Genomic DNA, 10,121 nt, shown 5'->3' with positions numbered 1-10,121 from the left:
GTCTCATTTACACCAAGGAGGAAGCAGTGAAGGTCTTTCTAGAAGGCTGAAGTTACTGCTCAGATCTGAGTGCAGCAGACAAGAAAGAGATGTGACAATTGATGGGAAATGATAAATTCTGAAGGGGAAATGAGTTTCTTCAGATGTGCCTGCTCTGCAGAAAGGTTAGTTTCCAGATCTGAGGTAATGTACTGTAAACTCTTAACTATTTACTAAACAAAGAGAGTGTATAAATGGCATACTGATTGGTTTTGGTTGCTGCCTTGTATGCTTTAGGTTACAGTTTGTTTGTAACTGAAAACAAACAGTAGTGACGTGATGGAGTTGCCTATGTATGAAATGCTTCTTCAACAAGGGAACCACAAAACGTTTATACTTCTAGTCCTGAGAACTCCCAGCGCTGTGAAGTTTGCCCTTCCAATTTCATCCAAATGTGATAGGAGGAAGAAAAAAATTCCATAACACCAGTGTGGACTTAATTGTCAGAGGGAAATAAAATTATAACCTTCAATAATGCTATAAAAATCTGTTCTGTTATGCAAGAACCTAAAATTGTGTGCTCTCTGAAGGAAAATCATGATACTACGGGGACTCACAAGTGTTCTAAACAGTGTTTCATTGGCTCACAGCAAAGAACAGTTCCTTCTGCCTGAAAGAAACTAAAAAACAAACCAAAGAAAAGCTATTGTCAAGTTGTGAGATTCATGGTGACTGGTCATTCTTACATTTTGAGCATGTGGAGTTTGAAAGCTGGATGCTGAGGGTCTGGTTTTTGTTTTTTTTTTTTTTTTTTTAAATAGGATAAATATAAACTGTGCCCTGTTATTTGGTTTGAATTCCAATTAGGATTTTCTTTTACATCCTAGTAGTTAGATCTTCTGCTTGAAAGGCTATTGATTCTCTTAAAGATGATCATAACTTAAGAAGCAAAACAGAAAAACAAAAGAGAAACATCATGAATAATTAATTAGCTCATATAATCAGAGTGATTTCTCCTAAGATCAGGAGCCTTGTGTCTTCTTCTCATTGGAGGAGGGTAGGTAGAAAGCACACTGGGTTTAGTTAAAGGCTTTCTGACTTCCAGTTTGGGCTTTGTTTATTGCTGAGTACAGCAGAGAGTTTTCAGATGATTTATTCTTGGTTTCTAGAATTCAAGACAAGTGAGCCAATGGGCCTCCAAGGCACCATTGTACATTCTTAATCTTCCTTCATTCCTTTGTTTGCTGTTGCTTTTCAGGTTTGGATTCCCTGGGTCAGATGACTGAGCTCCTACAAAGCTTGTTGAAGCCCATGCCATACTATTGCTCAGTGGATAGAGAGAGCCTATGATCGTTATGTAGTGCTGATGGAGACCATGTTCCTCATGAGTGATGGCTTCAAGTTGCAACAAAATCATCTCCACCTCCATTTCAGTGAGGCCAAATGGAAACAGAATGACTTTGGAACCACATTTCCCTGAGTCAAAGGGTTGGCTCTACTTGTAAGCTATGTAGTGCCAGGTATGATTTTAAATTATATTATTGAGTGGCTCACCTTTGACTTGATGGCTAGTCTTTATTAATATACCTTGGATGATAGAACCTCAGTTGGGCAATTTTCTCCATCATATTGGCCCATAAGCATGTCTATGAACATTTATGTGTGCAGGCATATATGTGTGCGCGTGTGTATGTGTGTGTGTACCTGTATTTGTGGTTGACATAGGAGGACTCAAGCTACTGTAGGAGGTACCATCCCCAGGCAACTAAACTTGGATTGTATAAAAAAGTAGCTGAATGTGAACCTGGAAGCAAGTTAGTAGTTCTTCTGCAGTTTCTTATTAAAGCATCTGTCTGGAGTTCCCTTGGCTTCCCTTGATGATGGGTTGTGGCCTAGAAGATTGAGCTTAATCAACACCATCTTCCTTTAGTTACTTTTAGTCAGAAGTACTTTTGTAACAGCAACAGAAAACAAACAAGCGTACTTCGGTCTTAGAATTAAAGAAGCTGAGGCAAGAGGATTTTCTTGAGTCAGAGGTTAGGTTAGGATACGTAGTGAGTTCTAAACCAGCTGGAGCTACAGTGTGAGTCCATATTTCTGTTAAACCACCAAACAGGTCAAGTGAAATCTGAATTTTTCTCTTTATAGATTTGAGATAGCACCCAGTTCTTAGTTTTGTTAGATTCCTTCTTTGTCTTGGCACTAGATTTGAGGCAGTGAAAATTACTGTAAAGAGTAGAACTAGTTCCAAAAAAATGGTAAAAGTTAAAAACATTCCTAAATATGAACATTTATGATGTGTTAAGGAAAGGCTAATTTAGAATTACCAGTTGGGTTTTATAGATATTGTATGCCACATATGACGTATGGGCCATATTTGCATGTATTGTCCTTTATCTGAAATTCAGAAAACAATTAAACACCCTTTTCTTTATAGTGCAAAAAAAAAAAAAATCCACAAATGAATATGTGACAAAGAGAATGGGCAATTCCACCAGGGCAGGTGAGGCTGAACACATTGGAAGGCTGCTTGCTTATTATTGCTGTGTGTCAAAAGCAGTAGGTGGGAGAATTAGCTGAGGTTCTTTTAAAAACCAGGCTTGGCTAGGTGTGATATGTTAGCACTTAAATAATTGATGACTGGTAACATATTCTAATTGTTAAAGAGTTTAATCAGAAGTTAATTTGTAGTAAGAGTTTACTTCTGTTGAATGTATATATCCTGCTGCATGATTTTTGTGGGTTATCCTGAACCAGCTATTTGGAGCCCAGGAAGGGAGAATATATCCCATCTAGATTTACCCTCCCCTTAGGAAATAAAACATATGTTAATAAAATCCCTTAATCCTTGGACATCACTGGGCTGTGCAACCCCCACTGTGGGACCCTACAACAGCTGAGCTTTTTAGACACTAATATGAAGTAGGCCTAGAATTTCCTCTCTAGGTTTGGGTATTAAGTCTTTCTTTTTCTGCATTCGATTGAACATCCTACTTGTCAACTCAGATAATTTGGTTTTTAGGATAGCTACTACAATATTCCTGCTGCTATATGTATTGTTGGCACTAGGATGAACCCTCTTTTGATTTTGATGCTGGTGACCACAGAGATTGGATTGCCTTAGGGTACTGCATTTCCAGGCATATGGACAGTAGTTTATACATTTTCCCAGCATGTGATAGTTATTTTATATTTTAATTTACATTCTTTTGGATTGATAGCAAGATTGAAAAGTTCTTTTAAAACTTATAGTTCATTTACTCCTATTCTTTGTGATGTTCTTTGTACTAATTTCTACTGGCGTTCTAAACATTTTTATTCTTCAAGGCAATAGCCTCAATAGCCTTAAAGGCCAGTAACACAATGTCTTCCTTCTGGAATTCCTCTGTCTTTAATATGGCAACAGTGTCCTTCACTGAAAGAACCTTCTTAAGTTTTTCACAGCCATATCCTTTCACACATTCACATTGTGGATGATTTCAATATATTCGTAATCTGTTCCCCCACACTTGAGTATCACAATTAGTTTTCAATATGCATTCCACTGTATTAGATTTATTTTATCCCACATTTAGACCTTAATATCCCTATATAGTATAAATATCTTCAGGTTACTTTTCTCCTGATTGTGTTTTACCACAGCTGCATTTCTAAATTAAGAGTGTGTGTGTTTAATTAAGCATGTTTTTCAGTCGTTTTATATCTTAGCCCATTATTTAAGTATTTCTGTATGATATCAGACTTTTTGTATTGGGTTAGTCTTATAGGAGGTATTGATATTATGTCTAGCTTACTTTCATGTCTTGGGTGTGTGTGTGTTTGTGTGTGTGTATGTGTGTGTGTGTGTATGTGTTACATATCATTGAATATGTGTGTGCCAATTTTCTGACATAGAGAATCTCATAGAAAATGAAGCTCATCACTGGGCTAGATGGACTAACAAGTAGGCTCCAGGCATCTATCTCTATCCAACTCTTAATGTTAAGGTTACAGACTGTGAGCCTCTACATCTGTATTAGTCAGGTACTGTCAGAGCCTCTCAGGAAATAGCTATATCAGGCTGGCTTGTCCTTCCTTCAGTCTCTACTCCATAGTTAGTCTCTGCAACTCCTTCCGTGGGTATTTTATTCCCCCTTTTAAGAAGGAATGAAATGTCTACATTTTGGTCTTCCTTTTTCTTGAGTTTCTTGTGGTTTGTGGGTTGTTCCTGTTGCAGTCATCCACTGAACTGAGTACAGGGTCCCAAATGAAGGAGTTAGAGAAAGGACCAATGAAGCTGAAAGATTTGCAGCCCCCTAGGAGGAACAACAATATGAACTAACTAGTACTCTCAGAGCTCCTTGGGGCTCAACCAACAACCAAGGAGTATATATGGTAGGACTGATTGTTCTGGCAGCATGTGTATAGTAGAGGATTGCAAAATCAATCATCAATGGGAGGAGAGGTCCTTGGTCCTGTGAAGGTTCTGTGCCCCAGTGTAAGGGAATGCCAGGGCCAATAAGTGGGAGAGGGTGGGGTGGCAAGCATGGGAGGGTTTGTTCCTTGTTGTTTTTGTTTGTTTGTTTGTTCTTGGGAGGGGAAACTGGGAAAAGAAAAATCATATGACATGTAAATAAAGAAAATATCTAATAAAAAAATGTTACAGACACTGTTACTGCATCAAGCTCTTTACATGGGTCTTAAATACCTGCGCTCCAGTTGTCATCCCAGAGTGTCAAGGGCTTTCCTCACTGAGCCATTTCTCCAGCACTTACTTTTGTGATTTTTCATTTGACAAATAATAGTAGTTGGTTATAACCTTTATTTTTATATAAATATATAACATGATTTTGATGAAATTCTAAAAAAATAACTCAGAACTTTCACAGGATTTCAGAGTATTTGTGACTTAGTTTTATTACTTTTTCTTGTTTTTTTTTTTTTTTTTTTTTTTTTTTTTTTTTTTTGAAATTATACAAAATATAAGCTAACCTTATAGATGTTGGAAGTTTCCTTGTAAAAGTATGAAGCTTTAAGGAAGGACAGAATTTTTTATTTTTATTTTATGTTTTGACAAGGACTCTCTCACTATGTGGTCCATGCTGACCTTGAACTTTTCTTCCCCCAACTGCTAAGATTCTGCTCTTATAGGTAGTGTTTGAGTTCTGAGGCAGCTTAAGGACACACAGGGCCAAAGAGACCAGTCTGAACTCAGCAGATAGCACTGCTGATTTCAAACTCAAGGCACAGACACAGCAGGAAAAGGATGTTTGCTGAAGAGGGGAGGGGATTCTTGGAGTTTGTATGGGGGCTTAGGAGAGTAGACAGGTAATTTGTAGCTTCAGAGGGCTAAGTACAAGGCTGTAATGCCTCCCTCCTTGGCTTGATTGTTCAAACAGTTCTTTTTATCTTAGAAACTCTATTGTCCTGGCTATCAGGATATGGGAGTTAGTCAGAGACAGAGTTAGGCAAAGACAGCCGGGTGAAAGAGGCTGGAGTTTCAATACAGAGCCTTGGTCAAGCACTGGAGCATTTGTTTGGGGTTTGTTCTAACATCATGCTTCACTTATAATTTTGTCTTGTCTAATATCTTTTAGTTTCTGTTTCTCCTCCATTTTACTATTTATTCTAGACATTATGCCAACTAGACTTTTAACCACCTCATTAATTTACTGCATTTCTTTTCAAGCTATTTTGTCTTTAGTGGCCTTGTCCTTTTGCACACATTTTTAAAATTTAAATTATCCATTTTTTTTCCTGAAATGGCATATCAGAGTTACCCATTAATAATGTCTTACAAAATCAGATTGGGGTATAATATGCTCTTGTTTTAGCTTTTGGTGTTTTTCTGAGGGCACTGTGCTATGTCTCTCTCCTGTCCTTAAACCCTACCTTTTGTCTTTTCTGTGATGCTCTTGTTTATATTACCTAAATTTTAATCTTCCCTTATTTTAAAAACACCTTCTTGACAACTGCAATTAAATTTGCTTCCTGCAAACTTTATTAAGCATTACATATTCATATGTTGATTTTTATAAATGGAGGTCAGCTTACTAACATGATATTTCATTTCCAAATCCACAAGAACTTTTAAACTTCGTTGTAATTACTTTTTCTTATTTATTAGAATTATTTGCATTTAGTTCAAATATATTTTTAATCTTTCATCTTCTTTCCCTGGGTGATTATGTGTTCTTTGCTCCCATCCCTTCACTTAGTTATTTTTTATTAATTTAGTGTAGCCTCCTTTAGTCAATTTTATAAATACTTTATGTGTGATCAATAAGAATATATGTTCTGTGATTTCTTGGCTGTAAACGTCTCAATTTACTGCACAGATTAATTAGATTCATCTACATTATTGCCTGTGATTTCTAATTTCTATTTATTATACATTTGTGGTCTATATATTCTTGAAGGGAGCATGACACTGCTCTAGCAACAATTGATAATTGGTATGTGTATTAGCTTAATTTGGCATATAGTTTGTGAGTATATTATGTAAGATTTACAATCACTTATGCTAGTTCTATTTTCTTGTCCTATTGTACATTTTATTAGTATAATGATGTTTTTGATCACTTTGTGAAATTTTAAATTCATATGTATGTGCACATACCTGCCTGTCTGTGTCTGTAACATAGACATACTGGTGCCATCAGTTCTGAATAGCATGAAGGAACCTTGGAACTGGAGCTAATGGCAGCTGTGAGACAGCTAATGTGGGTGTTAGAAGCTGAGCCCAGTCACTCTGTAAGAGCAGCACATAGTCTCAACATCTGAACCTCCCCTGAGGCCTTATGTATTTTTAAATCTAAAATTATATTTTCTAGATATTAAGAATATGCCATCACAGGTTTTTCAGTTAATATTTACACAGTAATAGTTTCCAGCTGTTATTTTTAGTTCTGATTTTAAGGTAATACTCATAGATGCATTTTGTGTATTTTTGGCTGAAGTTATTTTATTTATGAATTAATCTTACTACATGATCAAAGGTATATTAGAATCTCTTTCAGTTTAATATTTTCCCTTTCATAACACTTTTGTTTATTTTTCCCTTCCTTTTGTATGTTTAGTTTTCACTTAGATGCTTTTATATTCATTTACTTTGAGTTGTGTGTGAGTGTGTGTGTGTGTGTGTGTGTGTGTGTGTGTGTCTTTCTGTGGGCACATGTGACTATAGGCCAATTTAGTTAGGTTGACCAATCTGTAAGCTCTAGAGATCTTTCTTAATGTCTCCAGTGTTGCAAGTACACACTTCAGTGCTTTACTTTTTACATAGGTGCTTTGGGGCTTGAACTCAAGTGCCCAATATTTATAAGCTATACACACACACATATAATATATAATATATATATATATATATATTATATATATATTACTATAATGATCATTAGTGAGATAGCTCAGCAAGTAAAGAACCTTGCCATGAAGCTTGATGACCTGAGTTTGATCCTCACGGCTTACATAGTAATGTAGATAACTGACTCCAATAGAAAATCTAAGAACAGAGTAGTTGTTCAGTCCAGGAGGCTGGATATTTCTGCTGACCTTCAGTCTACATTGGAATCCTTAAGAAGTAGGTTCTAATACTTGTGAAATAATGTCTCAGCAACAGGGCAGATGAGCTTGTCGATGAGAGTGAGGGCAAGCTGCTGAAAAGGAAAAGCTTTCTCCTTCCCTCTCTAATGAAGACTGATATGGGAAGGTATAGCCCAGATTTAGTGTGAGTCTTCCTACCTCAAATGATCCAAGAAAATCCCTCACAGCTGTGCCCAGCTGCTTGGGCTTTCGTTGCTTCTGTTGTAGTCAAGTCGATTACCAAGATTAACCATCACAAGTGACAAGCACTTCACAAGCTATTTCTTAGCCCCCCTTTTTCATTTTCAATAACTTCGGGTGGTAAGCCTACTGTACATAAAGACTCCATGTTTCCTTCTTTGCTTGTCTCAAGAGGCAGCTATAACCTACCACATCATATCAAGCCATCCTTAATTCAAATATGGCTATATCTTTTTCTTATGGACATTCCTCTTCCAAGACTGTTGCCCCGAGTGGATTTTCTCATGGCTACTCTTCCACAAACATACCTGAAAGTACTTTTATTCTTTCTTTTATGGTTGTATTCTGTCAGTTGAACCCATGGGCTTGTGTCTGCTAGGCAACTCCCTCACACCTTGCTTTCACTTTTCAATAGCAGTTTAGTTGCACAACAAACCCTAGAATCTGAAGGCAACCTTAACCATACATAACCTGCTTTTTTGTGGGAATATGTTGGTGAGTTATGTGCCTCAGATATTTTTATATAACCTTTTCTGACCTAACCTACTGGATGCTTTCTGGGCCCTCCCTCTATATGTGTGCAAACATGCTTTTCCCATGTACTATTTTTCATCTGAAATTTACAGAAGTTGACACTTCTACTATTATCTGTATCTCCCAGATGTCTGCCACATTCTGCTTCCATCATTTTCTATGTATTCTTAGAATATATTTAAATCCAGTTATTTTCTTACTCATTCACTATTCCATTGGAATCCTATTCAGGTAACTTTAAAATTTCCATGTATTGAACACTGCATAGTTAAAATTTCAACTTTTAAGAATGGCTTTATTTCTGTATATTATTAATATACTCCTTCTTATATGTAATAATATTTATTGTGCTTCTTTTATATTGCTTGATCATCTGTTTCAATAATTCTGCTGCGTGTAGCATATGTTGTTTGGTTTGTAGTTTTTCTTCAGTAGTTATAGTACTCTGCAGGTACATAAAATTTAGCCTGCCAGTTTATAATTTTCAGGATGATAACAACAGTTTTAAGGAAACGCCCATGACCAAAATTGAATTCAACTTGGAAGTCTGATGGATAAAGTCCTAATGTTAAAGGAGGTCTAGATCTCTTAGAGACCCATGGATGACAAAAGTAAAGCCACAATGAGTCATGCTGTCATGTAGAACTCTTTTAGAATATACCAGCCTATGGCTTAGTTCTAACTAATAGGCCTTGAAAAAAAAGTAATGAAATTCCATCTGGTCCACCATGATTATGTTTTGTTTTATGGGATTTTAACCTAGTGGTATTTGAGGAGATTTTCCACCCATTTTCTTAAAGAAGCGAATGGATACATTGTAAATTGATGATAGAGTCAAAAACCAAAGAATGTTGAGTGTCCTTCATCATCTCAGATGACAAGAAGAAATGAAAAGTTTCATTTTTGTAGTTTCAAGGAGATAAATGGTTCAAATAGCTGACAGAGTTTGGAAGTGGATAATTTCCATGAGGTCTGTGATGAGAGTGTACCTTCAGCCAACAGGATTATATTTGATTAGACATTAAACAGAGGGCTCAGCTAATCTCTACCTGCATTTCATGCCATACAGAAATGAAACACATTTCCTCAAGCACATATGTTTGCAGAAATTGATTGTATAATGACAGAAAAGATGTTCTACCATTTAACAAAGACACTTGCTCAATTATGTTCATAGCAGTTTTATTTGCAATAGCCAGAAAATGAAAATAGCAACAGAATACTACTCAGCCATTAAAATTAAGGACACCATGAATTTTGCAGGCAAATGGATGGAACTAGAAAATGCCATCTAGTGTGGGGTAAACCAGACTCAAAGGACAGGTATGGCAGGTATTCCCTTATAAGTGGATATTAGCCATAAAGTACAGGATAACCATGCTATAACCAAGAAACCCAAAGAATCCAAATAATGAGGAGAGCATAAGAGATGATGATTGAATCTTTTTCAGAAGAGGAAATAAAATAGATACTAGAGGTGAAAGGAAAGAGGGAACTGGGTGGAAGTGGAGATGGAGAGGGGAGCGAGGGTGTTATATGTAGCGAGAGCATGGAAAGAGAAGCGAGATTGGCTAGGTAGTGGGGTTAATCTCAAGGAAATGGCAGAGACATAGATGGGGAGAGGACCCAAAGGATCTAAGGTGGTACCTATATCTGAGATTCCTAGCAATGGGGAATATGGATCCTGAAGTGGCCACTTCCTGTAGCCAGAATCCCAGTGGAAAGATAAGAATACCAACCCATATACAAAACCCTTTGACCCAAATTTTGTCCTGCCTATAAGATGTGCAGGGACAATGATAGAGCAGAGTCTGAGGGAATGGCCAACAAATGACTATCCCAAA

The sequence above is a fragment of the Mastomys coucha genome, unplaced genomic scaffold (genome assembly GCF_008632895.1).
Source record: "Mastomys coucha isolate ucsf_1 unplaced genomic scaffold, UCSF_Mcou_1 pScaffold6, whole genome shotgun sequence".
NCBI lineage: Eukaryota > Metazoa > Chordata > Mammalia > Rodentia > Muridae > Mastomys > Mastomys coucha.
Note: the sequence above shows the minus strand (reverse complement) of the source record.